Genomic DNA, 25,992 nt, shown 5'->3' on the forward strand with positions numbered 1-25,992 from the left:
ATAATTGGTGTTAGGTTGCAGAACTATACAGACAAACAAAAGGTGACCGAACTATTGTTTATTAGGGATTCCTTCATCCTGCAAATGAAAAGGCTGCAGGAAATGAAACTGTTCTTGGATTAACTATGAAAGTTAACAGTTCAGGGCAGGCATAGCAGAAATGATAAAAAAGGAAATTGGGCAAGAAATTAATAAAATTAGTTGGTATATACCTGTATAGAAAAAGTGTCACCATGTGTCCACTTTCTGTGTGCATGTGTGATGGTGTGAAAAATAAATGTTGGACTATTTATTCTTGGCATTATTCACTGATGGGCCAAAGCATGACGACTACCTGTTTAATAATGTGTTAGTCTACTTTCGAAATGTAATGCAGGACTGATTCTGTGTGGCATGAATTTTGCAAGTCCAGAGATATGTAGCAACAGATTTGTATACACAGGTCACAAAAATCCCATAAATTATCGGCTTGTTTGTGTATGTGGAGTTCATGCCTGATAGCATCCCTGATGTGTTCCATTGGGCTAAGATCAGATGAATTTGGTGGTAAAGACGTCAAAATGAGTTCACTATTGTGCTCCTCAAACCACTGTAGTATGTTTCTGGCCATGTGATGTGGACTTTTATCCTGCTGGAAAATGTCATTGTCATTGGAGAAGACATCAAGCATGAAGTGATGCAGGTGTGCAGTAATGTTCACTTATTTGCCAGCTGCCATGGTGCCTTTAATCAATACCACAAGCCCATGGAAGCTTAAATAAATGTCCTCTATTACATAATACTATCTCTAACGACTGGTGTCCGTGTGGCTTTGTATGTTGAAACCAGTTGTACACTTGGATGATTGTGTACCTGGACATGATCATTGACATGGTGTAACAAGAAACATGTTGCACCTGATGAGGTAACAAGTTTCCATTACTCCACAGTTCATTCTCTAAGATCTCATGCCCACTGATATTGAAACTGATGATGCCATTGGGTCAACATGGGAACATGTAAGGGTTGTACTGTGGGCCTCATGTCCAACAGTGTGCACCGAATTGTATGCTCCAGAACATTTGTGCATGCACTGGCATTATACTGGCACCAGATCTGTCACAAATTGTCCCCTATCCTGCTTTACAGAATGAGCAAGACTCCAACCTCCACTCTCTGTGATGAGACTTGGACATCCAAAACCTTATCACCTATTTGTGGTTTCACCATCCTTCACCCATTTTCCATAAATGCTTGAGATAGTAGCATGCGAACAGCTAACCAGTTCACTGTTTCAGAGGTAACTCATTCCCAAGTGCTGAGCCATAACAATCTGCCATTTATTGAAGTCACTTACACCGTTGAATTTCCTTATTTGCATCCCATATCATTGGTAGAATGAATGCCCCATCCATCCCTGCTGCACTTACATACTTTCCTTACTATGTCATATGCCTGCAGTGCTACCATGTGGCATTGAATCTAGTGGTGTACAGTGGTCATGATGTTTTGACTCATCAGTGCCATTGAAAAATGATTATTGTTTCTTTATGTGTACTTTCAATATACTCAACAGTGCCAATTGAGTTAGTTGCAACTTGGTTGCTCAGGATGTAAGAATGTTGGGAGATAGGTTAATTGATGTGTAAAAGTAAAGCAAACCGATGAGCTTGTTTTAAAATAGTTGGGCTATGTGGTAATTTATGGTTGTTTTCCATTGTGTTTCTTTGATCTGGTTTTGAGGGGCTTAGTGTTGAAATGAAGATTTGTTTGATATGGTATATTTAATGTGTGCATATTATTGCTGAATTCGAATGTTGGGTTAAAGTTAGATAAAAAATCTAAGTCTGGTCACTGAACCCAGAGCTAGTGGGTGACTGAGGTGATGTTTCAGTAAGGGAGTTACCAAGCCACTGAAAATAAAATGTCTTAGGATAATTAAAATGTTTGTGGCTTTTTTTTTACCTTTAAGCAGTGATTGTGAAACTTGAGAGACAAACCTGTCACAATATATTATTGCCTTAATTTGTTTCACATACTGCATTCTAGACCCAGTTCCCCCCCCCCCCCCCTCCCCCTGCGGGTCTGAGGGTTAGAATAGGTCCTAGGTATTCCTGCGTGTCATAAGAAGTGACTAAAAGAAATCTCACATGTTTCAGCTTTTATGTGATGGTCCTCTGACGGGTTTGACCTCCAGCTTTCTAAATTTTCCCCAAGAGTGAGCCAATTTAGGAAGGGTGCCTTACATGATGCAACATGTCCATCATGCATTGAGATCTTTAGCCCACTTTCTCGTTGTGGCATTTCAGTCCCACTCATTCTCCATCTCTTGGGCAAGGACACCTTCCTGGGTGCGTTTTCCACCTTACACTATGCAGTGACGCTTTCTGTGCCGACGATGACCATGGACTTCTTAGCGCCTCATATCTAGCATGGTAGCCAGTCCGTTGTGGGTTTTGGTGAGGCCGCCATGTACCCTGTTGGTTGTAGCCCCCTGAAAACACAGGGATCGCTCTGCTGATGCCTGCACTGTTAACTTCCCATGTATGCCATGGAGTAGATGCCCTTCTTTCTGGGACATCGGGACTCCTGGCAAAGGCCATCCTGCCAGGTGGCCTTTCCTGAGGCTGGGTGGCGCCCGTGGGGAGGGCCCCTGGTCGGAGTGGGTGGCATCAGGGCGGATGGCGCGCCATGAAGCGCAGTACATCATCTCTTGCTGGTGGGCCACCGCCCCCAGTCTCTAAGCAGGCGAAGTCTAACATCAATGCTAAGAAATATGACTCCAAATCGTTGCCCTCCATGGCCACACCATGGTAGGAATGCCAGGCTAAGGATGACAGTGAAGCTTATTCGCTGTGGTACCTCGTATGTATGAGAGTTGATGGGGAATCTTTCATGTCCATGATGCCTCAGTTTTTTGTGAAGCATTTGGAGGACTAGTTTTGGGAGGTGGAGGGCTTGTCCAAAATGTGCTCTGGGTCAGTCATTTATAAAAATAGCATCCTGTACCCAGTCACGGGCATTACTGGCATGTGACAAATGGGGGGGGCTGTTTCTGTTACCATCACGCATCATAAGAGCTTAAATATGGTCCATGGTATTATATTCCACAGGGACCTTCTTTAGCAGTCTGATGACGAGCTGCGCACCAATTTAGAGCAGCGAGGTGTTAGTTTTGTCCGGCACGTCCATAGGGGTCTGAGGGATAATCAAGTTGCCACCGTGCCTTCATCTTGGCCTTCGAGGGTGACACATTGCCCGAGAAGGACAGGGTGATAGTCTACCACTGTGATGTCAAGCCCCTCTCCCGATGCGGTGCTTTAAGTGCTAGAAGTTTAGCAATATGTCTCCCCGCTGTACTTACAGTGTCACATGTCGAGATTGTGGACATCCATAACGTCCCAGTACTACATGTGCCCAGCCTCCCATCTGTGTCAACTGCGGAGAGCGTAATTCATCTTGCTCACCAGACTGCAGGATTTTACAGAAAGAGAGGAAAATCATGGAATATGAGACCCTGGACCAACTGACCTACACTGAGACTAATAGGAAATTTGAGCGCCTACATCCTGTGTCTATGGCCGCCTCTTACACTGCCGCTACAAGAACAATTGTCACCCCATGAGTTCCTCGTATTCCTGTCACCTCTCAGAACCAGAAGAGTACACCTGCCCCCTTGATGGTGGGGGTGTGGCACTTCCTTCTCTGTTGCTGCCGCACCGCCTACTTGCCTACTTAGGGGCAACACCACCCCCTCCCCCCCCCCACCCCCCTCCCCAACCATCGGGGATATCAGTCCCCACTTCTGAGCCGGAGAAGCTTAGTCCCGGAGACTGAATCGGTGAAGTCCTCCCACCCAGGGAAACCCAAGGAGCAGCGAGAGAAATCCAAAAAGACCAAGGGAATGGCTGTGGCACCCACTCCACCGCTACTTACAAGCTCTGCATCTGCGGATGAGGTGAAGATTCTGGCGTCTGCTGAGGACCTAGATCTTGCCGGACCCTCAGCCAAAATGGATATAGACTGCTCAGGCAAAAAGTCGGTGGCAGCAGGTGACCCTGAGGCGTAAACTGCCTCATTGAATTTTACATGCCTTCCCAATCTCATGATGACATATCCTCCAGTGAAATTGCGGCGGTTTTTTCCACTGCCTGGCTGAGCTGCAGTAACTGTTAAGCTTTACACCTGCTTTCTGCATTGCCTTCCAGGAAACCCGGTTCCCAGTAATGCGGACCCCTGCCCTCTGCAGCTATAAGGGATACTGCAGGAACCGTTGCGACTATAATCGAGTGTCAGGTGGAGTTTGCGTTCATGTCCTAAACTGTCTGTAGTGAACCTGTGCCCCTTCAAAACTCTCTTGAACCTGTGGCTGTCAGAATAAGGATGACGCAGGAAATAACTGTCTGCAATGTATATCTTTCTCCAGATGGTGCAGTATCCCTGAATGTATTAGCTGCACTGATTGATAAACTCCCTAAACCTTTCCTATTTTTGGGAGATATTAATGCCCATAACCCTTTGTGGGGTGGCACTGTGCATACTGGCCAAGGCAGAGATGTTGAAACTTTTCTGTCTCAGTTCAACCTCTACCTCTTAAATACTGTGGCTACCACACATTTCAGTGTGGCTCATGGTATTTACTCGGCCATTGATTTATCAATTTACAGCCCAGGACTTCACCCATCTATCCACTGGGGAGCACATGACGACCTGTGTGGTAGTGACGACTTCCCCATCTTCCTGTTACTGCCCCGGCGTTACTCCCCACAGACGCTTGCCCAGGTGGGCTTTAGACAAGGTGGACTGGGAAACGTTCACATCTGCTGTCACCGTTGAATCTCCCCCACACGGTAACATTGATGTGATGATTGAGTAGGTGACATCAACAATCATTTCTGTGGCAGAAAACATGGATCCCCTGCGAAAGGCAATCCCTTCGTGGTCGCCGGAAGTCGATGAAGCAATTGAAGAGTGTTGGCAAGCTCTACAGCGGCACCCTTCCCTGGAGCACCTCATAGCCTTTAAACGGCTCTCTGCCCGTGTTCGCTAACTTAACAAACAACGGAAGCAGGAGTGTTGGGAGAGATATGTCTTGACTATTGGGTGCCATCCGTCACCTTCCCAAGTCCCCCTGCGGGTTCGGGGGTGAGAATAGGCCCGCGGTATTCCTGCCTGTCGTAAGAGGCGACTAAAAGGAGTCTCAAACGTTTCGGCCTTCTGTGATGGTCCCCTCTTGGGTTTGACCTCCTTTTTTCTTCCAAATTTCCGTCGTCAGTGCGTGCCATTTGTGGAAGGACACCTTACGTGGTGTTTTTGTATTGGTCCATCATGCTCCACCATCTTGCATGTTACCTATTGTCGTGTGGGGGGGACTACGCCCACCATCTTCTGGGTGGTCTCCTTCTCGCCTTGCGCGCACTCTTCTTCTTAGCGCCTACGACAACTGTGGACCCTTTAAACACCTAAAATCCAGCACGGTAGCCAGTCCGTTGTGGTGGGGTCGTCATGTACCCTCTTGGTGGTAGCCCCCTGACCACGCAGGGATAGCACTACAGATGCCTGAGCTGTTTCCTCCCCATGCATGCCAAGGAGTATGTGCCCATCTTGTCTGGGGCACGGGGACTCCGGGCAACGGGATATCGGCCAGGTACCCGTTGCTTTGGCTGGGTGGCGCCCTTGGGGAGAGCCCTCGTTCGGAGTAGGTGTCATCTGGGCGGATGTGGCGCAATGAAGCGCAATAAATCACATCAAGCTGGTGGTCGCACGGCCACCAGCGTCTCTAAGCGAGGTAGAGTCGACTTCGATGCTGCGCAGTATGACCCTCAGACGTTCCCCTCGTTGGCTGCGCCATGGGAGGGACGCCGATCTAGTGCGAAGCGGGAGCCTTACGTACCGCAATACCTTGTCTGCAGCAGGACTGATGGTGACTCCTTTCTTCCGACGAAGCCTATGTTTTTTGTGGAACACCTGGAGGATAAGTTTGGGGAAGTGGCGGGGTTGTCAAAAATGAGGAATGGGTCCATCCTCCTCAAGACGTCCTCCCCAGCCCAGTCACGAGCGTTGCTCTCGTGTGATAAGCTGGGTGACGTCCCTGTTACCGTCACTCCCCACAGTAGCTTAAATATGGTCCAGGGGATTATTTACCATCGTGACCTCTTGTTGCAATCCGATGACGAGCTGAGAGCCGACTTGGAACGACGCGGTGTGCATTTTGTCCGTCGTGTCCATCGAGGACCCAAGACAAACAGGGTGGCCACCGGTGCCTTTATCTTGGCCTTCGAGGGTGATGTCTTGCCCGAGAAGGTCAAGGTGATGGTTTACCGTTGTGACGTCAAGCCATACGTGCCTCCCCCGATGCGGTGCTTCCAGTGCTGGAAGTTTGGGCATATGTCCTCCCGTTGCCCATCCAGTGCTACATGTCGAGATTGCGGACGCCCCTCTCATCCTGATTCTCCATGTGCACCTCCGCCTGTATGTGTTAACTGTGGGGAGCACCACTCTCCATGCTCGCCGGATTGCCCCGTTCTTCATAAGGAGCGGAAGATCATGGAATTTAAGACCCTGGACCGGCTTACTTATCGAGAGGCTAAACAGAAATATGAAAGGTTGTATCCTGCTTCCCTTCGAACATCTTATGCTGCAGCCACGTTATCGTCGCCCGCACGAGCGACGGTTGTCGCTTCATCTGTGCCGCTTTCAGTGGGCCCTCGGGGCCATGTATCTCTGTCTGCCCCCCTCGTGCGTGGGGGCAAGCCTTCCTCTCTTGCCCCCTTAGCAGTTGGGGGCAAACCCTCTTCTGTCGCTCCCCCCAAGCTTACTTCGGGAGTGACATCTGCTCCACAACCGGGAGGCTCGATTCCTCCCCCTCCTTCTCCGGCGGCGTTGCCTCCGCCGGTTCCTCTCTCGTGGAAGGGGTCCTTCGGGGCTCTCCCTTCCTCCGTTTCTTCTCCTTCCCAGCCAGATGTCAGCCAGTGGCTGAAGGTTCCGCCACCTGCTGGTCGTAGGGCTTCTGCGTCGTCGTCAGCCTCCGACGCTCCTTCAGAGAAGCTCTCCCAGCCCTCTCACCCTAAGGGCAGACGCGAGAAGAAGGAAAGGAATGTGTCCAAGAAGAAGGACGTTCCGGCGGTTTCAGCACCGCCTGCTGTACATCGTCCTGGCTCCGGGGATGAGGTGGAGATCCTCGCCTCTGCCGCGGATCTCGCCCTCACGGAACCCTTGGGGGCCTCTCCTATGGACTCAGCTGACTCTCCCCCAGTGGCGGCGGTTGGCTCTGAAGCGCTGTCTGCCTCTTAGTCGCATTCACGCCCTCCCAGTCCCTTCCTGCTTCCATTCTCCAATGGAACTGCGGCGGTTATTTCCGCCACCTGCCAGAGCTCCGGATGCTTCTGAGTGATTCCCCTGTTCTCTGCATTGCTCTGCAGGAAACTTGGTTTCCTGCACTGCGGACCCCCGCCCTTCGCGGTTATCGGGGATACTATAAGAACCGTGCTGCCTGTCAACGAGCGTCAGGTGGGGTTTGCCTCTTTTTTCACCACTCTGTCTGTAGCTCGCCAGTACCCCTTCAGACGCCTTTAGAGGCAGTTGCTGCCAGGGTTGAGCTCTCGCCGGCTATTACTGTTTGCTCTGTTTACATTCCTCCGGATGGGGAGCTCCCCCGCCATGTCTTGGCTGCGCTGCTGGCTCAACTCCCGCCACCATTGCTGCTTCTGGGCGATTTCAATGCCCACAATCCTCTATGGGGTGGGACTGTCTCCGATGATCGCGGTCGGGCCGTGGAGCATGTGTTGGCTCAGCTCGACCTTAGCCTCTTGAACACCGGTGCTCCCACGCATTTCAGTGTGGCCCATGGCTCGTTCTCGGCCATCGATCTCTCTATTTGCAGCCCTGGACTTGTCCCATCCCTCCACTGGAGGGTGCATCCTGACCTGTGTGGCAGTGACCATTTTCCCATCTATTTGTCACTGCCACAGTGTCATTCTTCTGGGCGCTTGCCCCGCTGGGCTCTCCACAGGGCTGACTGGCCAGCTTTTACTTCCGCTGTAACCATTGCGTCTCCCCCACAGGGTGACATTGACGAGGTCGTCCGTGTTTTCACCACGTCCATCATTTCGGCGGCCGAGGCTGCCATCCCCCGTTCCTCTGGCCTCCCTCGGCGGAAGGCTGTCCCCTGGTGGTCGCCGGAGATTGCTGAGGCTATTCGCGACCGTAGGCGGGCTCTCCAGCGTCATAGGCGGCACCCGTCTCTGGAGACCCTCATCGCCTTTAAGAGGCTCCGTGCCTTCGCCCGTCGTCTTATTGCACGGCGTAAGCAGGAGTGCTGGGAGAGGTACGTCTCCTCCCTGGGCTCCCGTGTCTCGTCCTCGCACGTGTGGTCCCGGATCCGGCGGATTTATGGCTCCCAGACCCCTGTGGGTGTCCCTGGGCTCTCCTTGGACGGCGCTGTCTGCACGGACGCTGCCGCCATTGCTGAACGGCTAGCCGCGCACTTTGCTCAGAGCTCTGCGACTGCATCCTATCCCCCCGCCTTTCGCTCTCTAAAGGAGCGAGCCGAGCGGACGCCGTTCTCATTCCACACGCGTCGTTCTGAAACATACAATGCTCCTTTCAGCGAGAGGGAATTCCTCGCCGCCCTCGCCGATTGCCCTGATACAGCACCAGGCCCAGACTGCATCCACGCGCAGATGCTGAAGCATCTCTCCAGGGACTGCCAGAGACACATTCTCGCGATATTTAATCGCATTTGGAGCGAAGGCGTGTTCCCGTCGCAATGGCGGGAGGGCGTTATTGTCCCCATCTTGAAACCCGGTGCGGACCCATTGGCGGTGGACAGCTATCATCCCATTACCCTCACCAACGTTTTGTGCAAATTGCTCGAACGTATGGTGGGGCGGCGTTTGTGTTGGGTCCTTAAGTCGCGCGGTCTCCTCGCTCCATCCCAGGGTGGCTTCCGTCGGGGCCGGTCTGCAGTGGACAATTTGGTGCGGCTGGAATCTGCTGTCCGTACGGCTTTTGCCCGACGTCAGCATCTTGTTGCTGTATTTTTCGATCTGCGGAAGGCGTATGACACCACATGGAGGCATCACATCCTTGCCACGTTGCATGGGTGGGGTCTTCGTGGTCGGCTCCCGGCTTTTCTTCAAAACTTTTTATTGCGCCGCTCTTTCCGGGTGCAAGTCGGTGCCACCTCTAGTTCCTCTTATATACAGGAAAATGGGGTCCCGCAGGGCTCGGTGTTGAGCGTCTCCTTATTTTTAGTGGCCATTAATGGTCTGGCAGCAGCAGTGGGGTCGTCGGTGTCTCCTTCTTTGTATGCCGACGACTTCTGCATCTCATTTAGCTCCACGACTACGGGAGTCGCCGAACGCAGGCTGCAAGTCGCCGTTCGCAAGGCAGCATCATGGGCACTGACTCATGGCTTTCAGTTCTCTGCTGCCAAGACTCGAGTAATGCACTTCTGCAGGCGTCGGACGGTCCACCCTCATCCTGCACTTTACCTCGACGGCCACCTGCTTGAAGTGGTGGACACTTGCCGCTTCTTGGGACTCGTGTTTGATGCCCGGCTCACATGGGTTCCTCATGTTACTCAGCTGAAGCAAAAATGCTGGCGGCACCTCAACGCCCTCCGCTGCCTTAGCCACACGTCTTGGGGTGCAGATCGCTGCACGCTGCTGCGATTGTACAGAGCCCTTGTGCAGTCTCGGCTTGATTATGGGAGCCTGGCTTATGGGTCTGCATCACCCTCAGTGTTGCAGTTGTTAGACCCCATACACCACTGTGGGGTCCGGCTTGCAACTGGCGCTTTTCGAACGAGCCCCGTGGATAGTCTACTGGTGGAGGCCGGGGTTCCACCACTGCGGATTCGCCGCCATCGTCTGCTCGCCGACTATGCTGTCCACGTACATTGCTCGCCAGGCCATCCCAATCGTCGCTTGCTTTTCCCTGCCATGGTCCTCCATCTGCCCGAACGGCGACCTAGGTCTGGGCTTTCCGTCGCTGTCCGCGTTCAGTCCCTGCTGTCGGAATTGGGTTCATTCCCTCTTTCGCCTCCCTTCCGGGTCCGTGCACCTACGCCTCCCTGGTGTTTGTCCCGGCCGTCCGTCCGTCTGGACTTGGCACAGGCACCCAAGGACTCGGTTCCGCCTGTGGCCCTCCGTCGCCGTTTTCTTGCTCTCCTCGCCTCATTTTCGGACTGTGAGACTGTCTACACTGATGGTTCCCTGGTTGATGGTCGCACTGCCTACTCTTTTGCTCATGGTACCCATGTTGAGCAGCGCTCCTTGCCGGCTGGCTGCAGTATTTTTACTGCAGAGCTGGTGGCCATATTGCGCGCTCTTGAGCATATGCGTTTCTGCTCAGGTAGGTCCGTCGTCATCTGCAGTGACTCCCTGAGCAGCCTTCAGGCCATCGACCGCTGCTATCCCTTCTCTCCTCTGGTGTCCTCCATTCAGGAATCTGTTTCCGCCATTGCCCGATCTGGTCGTTCGGTGGTCCTGGTTTGGACGCCCGGTCATGTTGGCATCCCAGGGAACGAACGTGTAGACAGGCTGGCCAAAGGGGCGAACGACGCCCCGGCTTTGGAGATCGGCCTTACGGCTCGCGACCAGCAGCTGGTGTTGCGCCGTAAGCTGAGTGGGATGTGGGCTGCTGAGTGGCGTGGCATGACAGCCCCGAATAAACTGTGGGCTGTCAAGGAGACGACCGATGTGTGGCGTTCCTCCCTGCGGGCTTCTCGCAGGGACTCGGTAGTCCTGTGTCGGCTGCGCATCGGCCATACCTACCTGACGCACGGCCATCTGTTGCGTCAGGAGGATCCCCCCTTGTGTCGGTGTGGGTCCCGGCTGACGGTCGGCCACATTTTGCTGGAGTGTCCTCGACTGCGCACACTCCGGCAATCTTTTAATCTCCAGGGCACTTTGGCTTTGGTTTTATCTGACGATGCCTCCATGGCTGATGACGTTTTAAATTTTACCCGTGGTAGTCCGTTTTATGGTTCGATTTAGGGAGGTCCTGCGCCTTTCCCTTTCTGTGTCTTTTGTCCTTGTGTCTGTTGCTGTTCTGGTGTGCCGTGAGATGGTTGGCTCTTTCCCATTTTTGTTCTCGTGGTCAGTCAACCAGTCTCCGGCCATCTTCCTTTCTTCTGTTTCTTTCTGTCTGGTGTTCCTCTGTCCTGTTCTTGTCTGTAGTGTTTGTTGCTGCATTTGTGTTCTTTTAGCGCCTGGGGGGGGGGGGACGTCTCCTCCCCCTTTGGTTTTTATCTGCTCCTTAGCTTTTCGGCTCGCCTGATTTTGGAATGGGGGACTGATGACCTTCGCTGTTTAGTCCCCCTTAAACATACCAACAACCACCACCACCTTCCCATGTCTGGGCAAATGTCAAACGTGTTTTCGGGTACCAGACCCCAACAGGTGTTCCCAGTGTTAACATAAATGGTGTGTTATCTACAGACGCAAACACAATTGCTGAGCACTTTGCTGAGCACTGTGCTCGGGCCTCTGCGTGGGAGAATTATCCCCCCACCTTTACCTTTTGCACTCTCAAACGGCGGCTTCAAGGGAAAGTCCTCTCGTTCACTACACACCACAGTGAATCCTATAACACCCCACTCCTCAGTGCCCTTGAACATTGTCCCAACACACCTCCTGGGCCAGATCGGATCCACAGTCAGATGATTAAACATCTCTCATCTGACTACATGCGCCTTCAACCGGATCAGATGCGATGGCATCTTTCCATTGCAATGGCGGTAGGGCACCATCATTCCGGTGCTCAAACACTGTAAAAACCTGCTTGATGTGGATAGCTGTCAGCCCATCAGCATCACCAACGTTCTTTGTTAGCTGATGGAATGTATGGTGTGTTGGCTGTTGGGTAGGGTCATGGAGTCATGTGGCCTACTGGCTCCATGTCAGGGCAGCTCCCGCCAGGGTCACTCTAACACTGGTAATCTTGTGTCCCTTGAGTGTGCCATCTGAACAGCCTTTTCCAAACGCCAACGCCAGGTTGCCGTCTCCTTTGATTTACGAAAAGAGTGTGACACCATCTGGCGACATCGTATCCTTGCAGCATTATAGGAGTGGGGTCTCAGAGGCCTGCTCCCGATTTTTATCCATAATTCCCTGTCCCTTCGTACTTTCCTTATCCAAGATGATGCCTGCCGTAGTTCCCCCAATACCCAGGGGACTAGGGTTCCGCAGGGCTCTGTATTGAGTGTTGATTCGTGCTCCATCGCCAGAGGGCGTCACGGTGCTTAGCATGTGAATGCTGGCGGCTTTTGTAGAGAGAGGACATACTGGTGTTTGGGCAGTTGGTGGTAGGTGGCCTGTGTGGATGGCTGTGTTTCGCGATTGGGATTGTATCATACGGTGAACTGTTTTGTTGTGGGAAGCCATGCCTCGTCGCAGTTTGTTTTGCGACTCATCCAGAAGGGCGGTGAGGCGGTGTGTTTTGAGGCATGAGGCACGATGTTCTGCCATTTGTATTATCGAGTTCCCGGCTTGTGTTAAGACTGCTCTTTCCTTATGCATTGTACCCCCTCACCCCGTTGAAGAGGATGTGGTGGTTTAACTGTGGCCTTTGGTCTGTGAAACTGTGGCCATTGGTGTTCGAAGCTGCCACACGCAGACTAGACTCGTGGTTGCTAGTATGTGCCAGTTGTTTGCTATTTATTTTGCTGTCCTCAAGGTTGCATCGGCGAGATTGCCTCCTGGTAGAGCGGTGGTGGTGCTTAAGGTAGATGCTTGATGCATCGGCCTCCAACTCCACCTGCTGTTGTATCATTTCACCAGATTGGAATTGATTCCTAAAGTTTTCTCAGCGTGACGAGTATTCCATGACGTTCTGGGATTACAGCCAGATGACGCTGACATTTTATCACTGTAACAGGAATCTGAATGAATGGAGTGTGTGAATAGCTCACTGTTGGACAATTTGACTCTGCCTGTGGTCGCACGTGTGTGTGTTCACCGTTAAATGGTAGATTGTCAACTTGATTTGCAAGTTTGCATCTTGCAGATTAGTGTTGTTTCTTTCTTGTAGTGTTCCCCGGTTTTCCTGTTGTCATTAATGTGCACTGTTGAATTACAATTTGTTTAACGGCAAGCACTAAGAAGAGCCCTTCGACAGAATGTCGTTGAGTGTTCAGTGAGTATACAGTCGAAATTACTGTTACAACCAAATACTTCATTGTTCTGTGATTACTAAATACTGTTTGTAAGATTACTACTTTTCAACAGAGTGCTGTTGATATTCCTGTTGTTGTTAATGTTTACTGTTGAATGGCAATTTGTTTAATGGCAAGCAACAAGAAGAGCCTTTCGACAGGGTGCCGTGGAGTGTTCAATCAGCATACAGTTGAAAATACTATTATTACCAAATGTTTTACAGCTACTAGCAGTTGTACTCTGTGACTTGGTTGATTATATTTTTCTAGTTTCATGTATATACGTACTGTTTAAATCTTTGTATAAAAGTCTGAGAATTAAGGTATCATTATTGAGAATTGTGCCCTGGTTGTTGGTGTGATTGCGTAACGGCCATAATTTTGTTATATCCTATTATATACATTCTTCCGACTTAAGGTTTGAGAAGACAAGAAAAGTCTGTGTTATGATCATTGCAGGGCCTACGTTGGTTTCCGATGTTCTGCACCCAACCGTGATCCTGTATCCTGTACCTTGGGGGCGTATTTGGGTTGAGAGAGTTCCCTATTCTGAAGTGCGCCACTCGCTATCTCTGTCGGAGCCTGTATTGCTCGATCCCCCGGAACTGGGCCTAGCCCTCCCACTCCCACTCATACTTAACAATAAATCCAGACTTGAGTAGGACCTTATCAAGTGTCTATTTTTAGTTGTCATTAATGTTCTAGCAGCAGCTGTAGGGCCGTCCATTTCACCTTCTCCGTATGAAGATGACTTCTGCATTTTGTACTGTTCCACCAGTACTTACGTTGCTGAGCGGTGCCTACAGGGAACCATCCACAAGGTGCGTTCATGGGCTCTAGCCCATGGTTTCCTGTTTTCAGCCGCAAAGTAATGGGTTGTGCACTTTTGTCAGCATTGTACCGTTCATCCAGAACCAGAACTTTACCTTAATAACGATCCACTCACAGTAGTGGAGACATATAGATTTTTAGGACTGGTTTTCGACACCCGATTGACTTGGCTTCCTCACCTTTGTAAGCTTAAGTGGAAGTGCTGGCAGTACCTCAATGCCCACTGCTGCCTGAGTAACACCAATTGGGGTGCAGATCGGTCTACACTGTTGCAGCTCTACAGAGCCCTTGTTCAATCACACCTTGAGTATGGGAGTCTGGTTTATGGTTCGGCGGCCCCGTCAGCATTGCGTTTACTTGACCCAGTGCACCACTGTCGTGTTCGCCTAGCAACAGGAGCTTTTAGGACAAGTCCGGTGACCAGTGTCCTTGTGGAGGCTGGAGTCCCTCCATTGCAGGTTAGGCATCCACAAATTCTAGCCAGTTATGTTGCACATGTTCATAGTTTTCCTGCACATCCGAATCACCGTCTCATTTTCTCACCCATGGTGGTTCATCTCTCGCATTGGCGGAGCAGGTCAGGGCTTCCAATTGCTGTTGGTGTCCAATCCCTTCTTTCTGAACTGGAGTCCTTGTCTTTACCACCTATACTTGAGGTCCGTTCACCTACACCTCCAGGGTGTAGACTTAGGCCGCGGCTTCATCTGGACATTTTCATTGCCCTAAGGACCCCGTTAAGCCCACCACTTTCCGCTTTCACTTCCTCTCGGTTCTTGACATGTTCCGGGGCTCTGAAGTGAAGTGGTTTACACTGACGGCTCAATTGCTGATGGTCACGTGGCTTTGCATATGTTCATGGAGGACATACTGAGCAGCACTCGTCGCTGCAGTGTTTTCACTGCAAAGCTGGCGGCCATATCTCGTGCCCTTGAGTACATCCACTCATGCCCTGGCGAGTCATTTCTCCTGTGTACTGACTTATTGAGCGGCCTACAAGCTATCGACCAGTGTTACCCTCGTCACCCTCTGGTAGCGTCCATTCAGGAGTCCATATATGCCCTGGACCAGTCCTGCCATTCTGTGGTGTTTGTGTGGACCCCAGGACACGTCGGAATCCCCGGCAGCGAACTTGCCGACAGGCTGGTCAAACAGGTGATATGGAAACTGCTTCTGGAGATAGCTCGAACAGAAAGGTTTAGGTGTTCGTTTTTCCTGCGCGCTGTTCGGGAGTGGAATGGTAGAGAGGTAGTATGATTGTGGTTCGATGAACCCTCTGCCAAGCACTTAAATGTGAATTGCAGAGTAATCATGTAGATGTAGATGTAGGCATCTCCGAAGCTGACCTGCATTCTGTCTTACACTGCAGGGTTTTCCAGCTTTGGGAGACGGAATGGCATAACAGCATGCACAACAAACTGCATGTCATTAAGGAGACTATGAATGTGTGGAAGTCTTCTATGCAGGCCTCTTGCAGGGAATCAGTTGTCCTCTGCCAGCTCAGCATTGGCCATATGTGGCTAATGCGTGGTTACCTACTCCGTCGCGAAGACCCACCTCAGTGTTGCTGTGGCTACCAAAAAACTGTTGTCCCACCTCTTGCTGGACTTCCCACTTTTAGCCACTCTGCAGCAGACTTTTAACTTTCCCAGCACCCTACCTTTGGTGTTGGGCGACAAAGCCTCACAGCAGCTTTAGTTTTACGTTTTATCCGTGAGAGTGGGTTTTGTACTTGTATCTAAGTTTTAGCGCATGTCTCTGTCCCTCTTTGTCCTTCACCCTAGTGCTTTTAGGGTGAAGGTTTTATTGTACTGCAGAGTGGCTTGCTTTCCCTTTTTATTCTTGTCTGGCGCTGATAACCTCGCTGTTGTGCGCCCTAAAACACTAATCTTTTTATTCTTGTGGTTGGCTAGCCACTCTAATCTGCTTTCATGTTTTACTCTCTTCTGTTGCTAGTGCCTTTCTGTTGTTTTCTTGTCGTCTTTTGTTGCTTTTAGTGTTCATTGCCTTCCCTTCGTTCTTGTGGCTTGTCCTTTCTTTCCGTTTTGTGTTATATGTTTCGTCCGTTTTATTCTCACACTTGTGGCATTGTTTTTTTAGTACCAAGGGACTTATGACCTCATAGTTTCGTCCCTTCTCTCGCCTCTAAACCAACCAACCAACCAACCAACCATCCTCTCGATTCTTGGCATGTACCGAGGCCTCGAAGTGGTTTCCACCGATGACTCGATGGCTGATGCTCGTGTTGGATTCATGGATGTCCATGGAGGACATATTGAACAGCATTCCTTGCCCGATGGCTGCAGAGTTGTCACTGCTGAGCTGGAGGCTATATATCGTGTTGTTGAGCACATCCGTCCATGCCCTGGGGAGTCGTTTCTTCTGTGTACTGACTCGTTGAGCAGCCTACAAGCTATTGACCAGTGCTACCCTCATCATCGTTTGGTAGTGACCATCCAGGAGTCCATCTATGCCCTGGAATGGTCCAGTCATTCAGTGGTGTTTGTCTGGACCCCTGGTCACGTTGGAATCCCAGGCAACAAACTTGCAGACAGGCTGGCCAAACAGGCTACGCGGAAACCGCTTATGGACATCAGGTGCTCTGCAACTGACCTGCGTTCAGTACCACGCAGTAAGGATTTGCGGATTTGGGAGACGAAATGGCATCACCTCAGCACACACAACAAACTGGATGCCTTTAAAGGAACGATTAATGTGTGGTAGTCCTCCATGCAGGCCTCTCGCAGGGACTCTGTGGTTTTCTGCCGGCTCTGCATAGGCCACACTTGGGTGACAGAAGACTACCTCCTGCGCCGTGATGACCCACCTCAGTGTCAGTGTGGTGCCCGGCTGACAGTGGGCAATATCTTGTTGAGCTGTCCTTCTTTTGCTGCCCTGCGATGGAATCTTCAGTTACTGGACTCGTTGCCATTAATTTTAGCTGACATCGCCTCATTGGCTAATTTAGTTTTATGTTTTATACCTGACGGTGGGTTTTTGTCACTCTATATATATTTGCAGAGACCTTTGTTAGTATGGGATGTGAACATTGTTGCCCAGGTCTTTGCTGATGTATGTTGGCAGGTGAGCCATTCATTACAGGAATGCTTAAGGTAGATGCTTGATGCATCGGCCACTAACTCCACCTGCTGTTGTATCTTTTCACCAGATTGGAATTGATTCCTAAAGTTTTCTCAGCGTGACGGGTATTCCATGACGTTCTGGGATTACAGCCAGATGACGCTGACATTTTATCACTGTAACAGGAATCTGGATAAATGGAGTGTGTTGAATACTCACTGGTGACGAGGGGAGATGCAGGCACTGTTTGCAACCAATTTGTTGTTAAAGCTTTTTACTTTCAGTCACAAAAAAATAGTGCACCGTGTCTGCAATCCAAACCAGCCCAGTGGAAGACAGCTGAACTATCCAGGTGGGTACTCTTGCGTTGATAGTGGCAGAGCACTGGCCACCAGGTGGCAAGACTGTCAGGCAGTGGTTGTTGGTTAGCAGCTCAGCTATATTGATGGTAACTGCGTAGGGAAAATTTCATCAACCCTGCAGCAAAGACTGACATGCAGTGGGTGTTGTGTATGGCCTTGTCATGTCAATGACCTGATCTGCATCTGTATTAAGCCCTATTAGTCCTGAGGTGTAGATTGCTTATGAAGACTTCCCATGTAATGGTCTTTAAAACAAACAAGGTGATTATGAAACCTCAGTGGGAGGCTGTAAATTTCGAGCATCGTAGTGGCGATGTGGATGTGTCAACATGACCAGAGTGGGAGAATTCTCAAATGCACCATACACAGTGGTACTTTGACAAGATTAAAGGCCAGAATTCAGTACTGAATTCAGAAAAATCTTCTGAAGCAGTAGGTTGCTATTTTTTCAGGAGGAACAATATACCACAGCTAGTGCTTCATCCAGCTTGATTTAGCAGTGTTCAAGTTCTAATTTGGGTTCTTATCTGTTTCCAGTATTTGTCATTTTATATGTATGCGCTCTGCAAGATTTTTGAATGTTAACAGTGACAGACATTTGGTTGTTTGAGGAAATTCAGTTTTGCTCTTAAAAAGGATCAATCTTTGTGTAGGTGGTAGTTTAGATCCGTTAATTAGCCTATCATATTTTGTGCGCTAAACCTGCTTTCAGTATTGAGTGCTGGCATTCATTGAAAACCATACTGTCCTGCTTGTCACATGATTCTGATGACTACATGACAATAATTGCTGGATTGTTAGCATATTTAAAGTAGTCTCAAGTAACATGAAATTGTGAATGAGTGGGCAGTGCTAATGTAACACTTGAAGTACATCTAGGTAAATAATTTCTGGCAAGTGATTTATGCACTATGTTGTTATAAATGAAGTGTAATAAATGTAATCATGATGGGTTTTTTGAATTGCTTATTTTGTGTAAATGATTTTTGTTTATTCCAGGTCCTTGGTGATGGTTCAGTGAAACATAATTCTTATTAGCAACAACCATATATTACATAAAGTAATGATAGTTTGCCACAAAGGAAATCTTCATTTGCTTGCATTTCTGAAGATAAGAAAGAAGCAAGGTAGTACAGTAGTTTCAGTATCTACTTGTTGAAAATTCATTACTACTTGTAAAGTTGAAAATGTGCTAAACTTAAAAATTCACAAACACAGTTGATGCTACATATTGAGACATTGGCTTACAGACATGGTATGTCCTGTTTTTACTGCCCAAGAAAGAAAAAGCTTATTGTAGATTAACAGTTTAAATTGAAAATCTGTCGTTGTCTGATGAGAAGTTTTGAATTGTTGCAGTAAAAATGGTTCATTACCATAACATGCAAAATATAATGAAATATTTAGCAGTTCTCAAATTGAATTATTAGATTTCTCAAGACGTTAAACAATTATTGCAGATCTCCTCCACAAATATTAATGGACATTTGTTACTGTTGTGTTTAATCTGTTTCTGCCTATGGTTTTTCATAAGATTTGTACTTGTAACATAACTGACTGATTGCAGAATCTGAAAAGTGTTCGATAGGCAGAGACTACACTGTTACCCCCTCTGCTTATTTGGCTGAAGGGTGCTTTTCAGGCTTTTGTGACATATATTATTTGTTTGCAGAATACTATCCTCGAGTAGTTACATGAGCAGTGAAGACCAGATGATGAACAAACTTAATTTTGAATAAAAAATGGCAACTCTTCTTCATGACTGCAAAATTGTAGGATGTTACTGAAGTTGCTAATTTAAGTCACTCATTTTTTTGTGTCTTGCAGTTTTGGTGATTGTGAAGCAGTGGGCCTGACAAACAATATATTTATGTTTGTGCCTATGCTTTCATTTAAGTATGGTTTTATTTAGAAATTCCTCACCTCACACAGCTACATCCTCCATGTTGGGACCCTGATGATGGAAGCCAAAGTGTACTCTTTGTTAGAGAATGGCACCCTCTGCATTTGAACAGTGTTTAAAAATGGCTGATGTTTTCCTTTTATTCCATTTGATTGGTAATACTACTATGTCAGTAGGTCTCGCATTTCTTTGTGGTGTTTGACTGTGTTTGATAACACACTGTGTATTTCACTCATTTCCCTCTCTTGTGATATGTCATACTATAAGATGCTTTTGGTGCTACATCAGCTTGTTATCTTTCACTAGTTAGTATTTCTCATCAGTGAATACTTCTGTAGTGTTTGTGTTGTGTGTGTGTGTGTGTGTGTGTGTGTGTGTGTGTGTGTGTGTGTGTGTAGCTTAATCAGGACAGAAACAAACTCCCTTTCGAAATAATTTAAATCAGAACTAATCTATAGTTGACATAAATGGACCTGAAACAAATTTGCCCATACATTATTCACTTCTATGGCTACGAGCGCTGTTTATTAAAATTCAGCTCCAAGGATAGGCACATAAATTAGTCACCCAGTGTCATCTCTTCCTGGTTAAAATTGCAGTGCTACTTGGTCCTTTGACTCATTTGCGATTAAAATTGCACTGGGGTTCCAGGTTGCTAAAGTGCTGTAAGAATACTCAAATTCTAAAGATTCAGAAGCTTGAATTTACTACTGGGTGTATAACAAGAAAATTATCACATGTGCTTGATAGGTACACCTTACCATAAGCTCTTTCTTGTTGCTATTAATAACACCAAACATCAGGATTACTGTTCCATGTCGCTCCACATTAGAAGGAAGATAATGATTATGTGAAACTGAAGGAACTTAAATGTGGTCCTTCTGTGGCCAGTCACTTAATGCTGTTGGATAACAGCAGTTCAATACCCGCTGTTTCTTTAATGACTTTAATGTAGATGTACCAAACACAAATTTGCCAGTTGGCACAGCAGACTTCTATGGTTGTGTGACATTAAGTGTGAATAGCACTGAGTGCTGACCTTGCAAATTTTCTTGGAGTTAAGACAAATATAGGTAGAATCTCTAATCCGTAATAAACTACGGAGGTGTGCACCATAAAAGCCAGATTTTCTCAAAGCTGTGTATAGTGGTGAAGTTCAACACAAATTTTATGTGGATGTATGTCATTTAGAGATGCTTATCTTGACTTTCTGTGTTTCTTCTCAGCTCTGATGTACTTGGTGCAATGTTTCGCTATCTACATATACTGCTTTAACTTAGCCATCAACACACAACTGGTTTTCTCGATGACTACTATGACTTACATTTAGCAGCAAGTAGTTAGTTGATAATTTCATAAATCAGGAACTTAGTATTGCCTATGTTACTGTGGAGAGTTTTAACTTTGGATTCCAGAATTAGCTAACTTTTGAATATTGTTTAAATTATAACATCAGTTAATCTAGTTAAAAGACGCCGCTGCATTAAAAGATGCCACTGCTGAATAGGTTGGGGGAACTTTACAGACTGCAGGATTAAATGAGTCTCTCACACTATACATTATACAGGGTGATTCAAAGAAACGTTTACAAACTGAGATGGCATGTCAAGGAAGATGTTGTAAAGGTCATCTGGGACTGCCAAATTACATTGCGGTTATTTGGTCACAGCCTTCAAATGGATGCCCATTACAGGAAATGCTCAAAAGTTTTGTTCAGATGCTCAGACACTCGCCTGATGATGATGCTGCATTGAACAGTGCACCCTCTCAAAGATACGTGATGTAGCCCGAAGACATCCTGCTGCTGCAACAATCCTGCCCACTAGGTCCTCCAGCGATGTAAAAGGCTTTTCAAGCAAAGGTCCCTCAGATATCCTCACAAGAAAAAATCTGTTGGGGACGGATAGAGTGATCGTAGTGGCCATGTGACAGGCCCACTGTGACCAATCTAGTCGCCAGGAAAGGTTGCCTGCAGATGTGCCCTCACTTATTTGCTGAAATGCACTCGGGCTCTGTTGTGCTGAAATCAAATACGGTAATGAATAGTAATGTGGACATTATTCAGCATGTCCAGCGGAACCTCTCGCAGGAATAAGACATAGCTGCGACCATAAAGTCAATCTGGGAGAATGTACAGCCCTGTCAAACAGTCTGACAATGCCAGACCACACATTAAGGGTAAATTAGCATTGTGAGGCTTTCGTACATATAGCGTCCGGTGAAGCTTTTGTTTGCAGTGGATTCCTGCAGAAACCATTGTGCAAACCCTCTGTGCTTGTCGTAGTGCCCCAGTTACAATGCCTGGGTGCACAGAAAATGAAACGGATGCTGTCCTTCGCTATGCACAGTGCACCAGATGAAGGGTTGGGGGATATTTGTAGCACAGGATACGTCTCGTGTCCTTATTGATGGATTATGCTGCACCCTTTAGAGAACGATACCTTCTGCTGCCAACGAGCATCCAGCTTGTGCACATGGAATCAGCCAGTTTTGCACAGTCGACGATGCACAGTGGTGAATAATTGTGGCACGGCACCTTTCTGTTGAGACATTTTGCACAGTACAATTGCACAACTTCTAGTCCATTGCACTTGGCTGCGCCATAAATTGAATGCATCTCAATCATTTCACAGTACATGTATGTAGCTATGTTACTCCACGGTGTGAACAGAATGGTCTCTGTGAACTCCAGCCGTATTTATACAGCAGTGCCCTCATGTGACCATAGCACCCCCTTGTGTTGCTTTTGTGACCCCCACCCCCTCCCCCTTTCCTATGTGATCCTGGTTGTGTCCTTGATGTGCCATGTCAGTTTCTAAATATTTTTTGAATTGCCCTGTATTTTATGTAAGTCGTCTTGGAAAAGTGTAAGCTAGATGTAGTGATGTAATTAAAATTGTGTGATGTAGTAATTATGTGTACTTATGAAAGTCCTCATATCAATTATTCTTTTTTAAGCAGCAGGTAGATTTCAGAATATATCGTGCATATGTTGGGAACAATTGTGAGATTCGGCATCAGTGTAGTGCCCTTATTAGTCAATTTTATTGGAAGCTAATGTGGAAAGATTGTATTATGAGACAATGGATGTAATTTTTTTCCTCATTAGAATGACAGGAATTTTCTGAAAATAGGTGCATATGGTGATGTAAATTGACTGTCAGTTTGTGAAACTGGAAGTGCTGATTTTTAAACTTTTTACTAGTCCAAGGTTTGATGGCAGCCGTATAAAGGAGTGCAAGACAAATGGATGTCGTGACATCAGTGTGACTTTAAGAAATGTCTGTTACATTCCTACTTCATTCATCCATGTGAGTGGTCTGTGTGTGATATTGAATTGTTATTTATGTCCGATATTATATGCTCAAAGGGAATTACATTAATTAAAGGGCCTACTGCCTTTGTCAGTGTAATAAAGTGTGAACATTTACATCAGGGAGAAAATCCAAAATGAGTGCTCAGAACCACAGTCTTCATTGGTATTGCAGAATGTTGTGTTTTTGGAGTTGACTTTCACTTATACAAGGAATGAGTGCAATGAAGATACAGGTGACTGTACTGAGCTTCATTCAAAGTTACTGTTTCTATTCATTATAAATTGATAATACCTAGTAGCACATCCTCGTGCATTGGTGCATGCCTGTATTCGTCGTGGCATACTATCTAAAAGTTCATCAAGGCACTGTTGGTCCAGATTGTCCCACTGCTCAACAGCGATTTGGTGTAGATGCCGCCAAGTGGTAGGTGGGTCACGTCATCGATAAACAGCCCTTTCCAATCTATCCCAGGCATGTTCGATAGGGTTCATGTCTGGAGAACATGCTGGCCATTCCAGTTGAGCGATGTCGTTATCCTGAAGGAAGTCATTTACAAGATGTGCACGATAGGGGCGCAATTGTCGTCCATGAAAACAGTTGCCTCACCAATATGCTGCTGAAATGGTTGCACTATCTGTTGGAGGACAGCATTCACGTATCATACAGCTGTTAAAGCGCCTTCCATGACCACCAGCGGCATGCGTCGGCCCCACATAATGCCACCCCAAAACATCAGATAATCTCCACCTTGCTGCACTCGCTGGACAGTTTTTCTAAGGCATTTAGCCTGACCAGGTGGCCTCCAAACACATCTCCGACTATTGTCTGATTGAAGGCATATGCGACACTCATCTTTGAAGAGAACGTGATACTTTAAGTGCTGGAAGTTCGGCCATATCTCCCCACTGCACTTGCAGTGTCACAGGCCGAGATTGTGGACGTCTATCACACCGCAATACTCCATGTGCCCCATCTCCCATCTGTGTCAACTGTGGAGAGCATCATTCGCCTTGCTCGCCAGACTGCAGGATTTTACAGAAAGAGAGGAAAATCATGGAATATAAGACCATGGACCGACTAACCTACACTGAGGCTAAGAGGAAATTTGAGTGCCTACATCATGTGGCTATGACCTCCTTTACGCTGCCGCTACAAGAACAGTTGTCGCCCCTTCAGTTCCTCGCATTCCTGTCACCTCTCAGAACCAGAAGACTACACTTGCCCCCTTGATGGTGAGGGGCACTTCCCTACCTGTCACTCCCGCAATACCTACTTCGGCAGCAACAGCCCCCCAACCATTGGGGACATCAATCCTCATTTCTGAGGCGGAGAAGCGCAAGTCGTAGTCTCCTCTCGCTAGGAAGGGGTCCGTTGGGTCACTCCCTTCCCAGGTTTTTGCTAGTGGGAAAGATGACACCCGCCAGTGGCTGAAGAGCCCAAAAGCAGCTGGTTGTAGGGCTTCATGCTCATCCTCAGTCCCGGAGACTGAATCGGTGAAGTCCTCCCACCCAGGGAAACCCATGGAGCAGGGAGAGAAATTTAAAAAGAAGGTCCCCAAGACCAAGGGAATTGCGGTGGCACCCACACCACCGCTACCCACAAGCTCTGCATCTGCGGATGAGGTGGAGATTCTGGCATCCACTGAGGACCTAGGTCTCGCCGAACCCTCAGCCAAAATGGGTATAGACTGGTCGGGGAAAAAGTTGGTGGCAGCAGGTGACCCTGAGGCGTAAACTGCCTCATTGAATTCTGCATGCCTTCCCAATCTCATGATGACATCATCGTCCAGTGAAATTGCGGCAGTTTTTTCCACTGCCTGGCTGCTTTACACCCGATTTCTGCATTGCCTTCCAGGAAACCTGGTTCCCAGCAGTGCCCCGCTCTCCGCAGCTATAAGGGATACTACAGGAACCGTAGCGACTGTAATAGTGTGTCAGGTAGAGTTTGCGTTCATGTCTTAAACTTTCTGTAGTGAACCTGTGCCCCCTTCAAACTCCTCTTGAAGCTGTGGCTGTCAGAATAAGGGCGGCACAGGAAATAACTGTCTGCAATGTATATCTTCCTCCAGATGGTGCAGTATCCCAGAATGTATTAGCTGCACTGATTGATAAACTCCCTAAACCTTTCCTATTTTTGCGAGATATTGATGCCCATAACCCCTTGTGGGGTGGCACTGTGCTTACTGGCCGAGGCAGAGATGTCGAAACTTTACTGTCTCAATTCAACTTCTGCCTCTTAAGTACTGTGGCCACCACACATTTCAGTGTGGCTCATGGTAGTTATTCGGCCGTTGATTTATCAATTTTTAGCCCAGGACTTCTTCCATCTGTCCACTGGAGAGCTCATGACAACCTGTGTGGTAGTCATCTTCCTGTCACTGCCCTAGTGTCAGGCCCAAGTATCCCTGCCCAGGTGGGCTTTAGACAGGGCACACACAATGTTAACATAAATTGTGTGTTATCTACGGACGCAAACGCAATTGCCGAGCACTAAGCTCGAGTCTCTGCGTTTGAGAATTACCCGCCAGCCTTTTGCACTCTCAAAGACCAGCTGGAAGCGAAAGTCCTCTCGTTCACGACATGCCACAGTGGATCCTATAACACCCCATTTACTGAGTGGGAACTCCTCAGTGCCTTGAATATTGCCCCGACACAGCTCCTGGACCAGATTGAATCCACAGTCAGATGATTAAACATCTCTCATCTTACTACATGTGACGTCTCCTTGTCATCTTCAACCAGATCTGGTGCGATGGCGTTCTTCCATCGCAATGGCAGGACAGCACCATCATTCCAGTGCTCAAACCCGGTGAAAACCTGCTTGATGCGGATAGCTATTGGCCCATCAGCCTCACCAACATTCTTTGTAAGCTACAGGAAGATATGGTGTGTTGGCAGTTGGGTTGGGTCCTGGAGTCATGTGGCCCACTGGTTCCATGTCAGGGCGGCTTCCGCAAGGGTTGCTCTACCGCTGATAATCTTGTGTCCCTCGAGTTTGCCATCCGAACACCCTTTTCGCTACGCCAATCCGTGGTTGCCGTCTTTTTTGATTTAGAAAATGCGTATGTCACCACCTGGCAACATCATATCCTTGCCACATTATAGGAGTGGGGTTTCCGAGGCCCGTTCCCAATTTTTATCCAAAACTCCCTGTCGCTTCTTACTTTCCGTGTCCAAGTTGGTGCCTCCCTTAGTTCCCTCCATATCCAGGAGAATGGGGTCCCTCAGGGCTCTGTATTGAGTGTCTATTTTTAGTGGCCATTGACAGTCTAGCAACAGCTGTCAGGCCATCCGTCTCATCTTCTCTGTATGCAGACAACTTCTGCATTTCATATTTCTCCACCAGTACTGGTGTTGCTGAGCA

At 48.1% G+C, this 25,992-nt stretch overlaps 1 protein-coding gene across 3 annotated transcripts in view; it reads left to right on the forward strand.

Annotated features, from left to right (window-relative positions):
* The window catches only part of LOC124723003, a 160,654-nt gene that overhangs the window by 15,096 nt on the left and 119,566 nt on the right, over positions 1-25,992 (forward strand). For all 3 annotated transcript variants that reach the window (XM_047248179.1, XM_047248180.1, XM_047248181.1), the window contains one exon: positions 18,409-18,536. The gene's annotated coding sequence lies outside the window, so the exon portion shown is untranslated. Of the gene's footprint in view, positions 1-18,408; positions 18,537-25,992 lie in introns of those variants that run through there.

Source organism: Schistocerca piceifrons, chromosome X (assembly GCF_021461385.2).
Source record: "Schistocerca piceifrons isolate TAMUIC-IGC-003096 chromosome X, iqSchPice1.1, whole genome shotgun sequence".
NCBI classification, from domain to species: Eukaryota; Metazoa; Arthropoda; class Insecta; order Orthoptera; family Acrididae; genus Schistocerca; species Schistocerca piceifrons.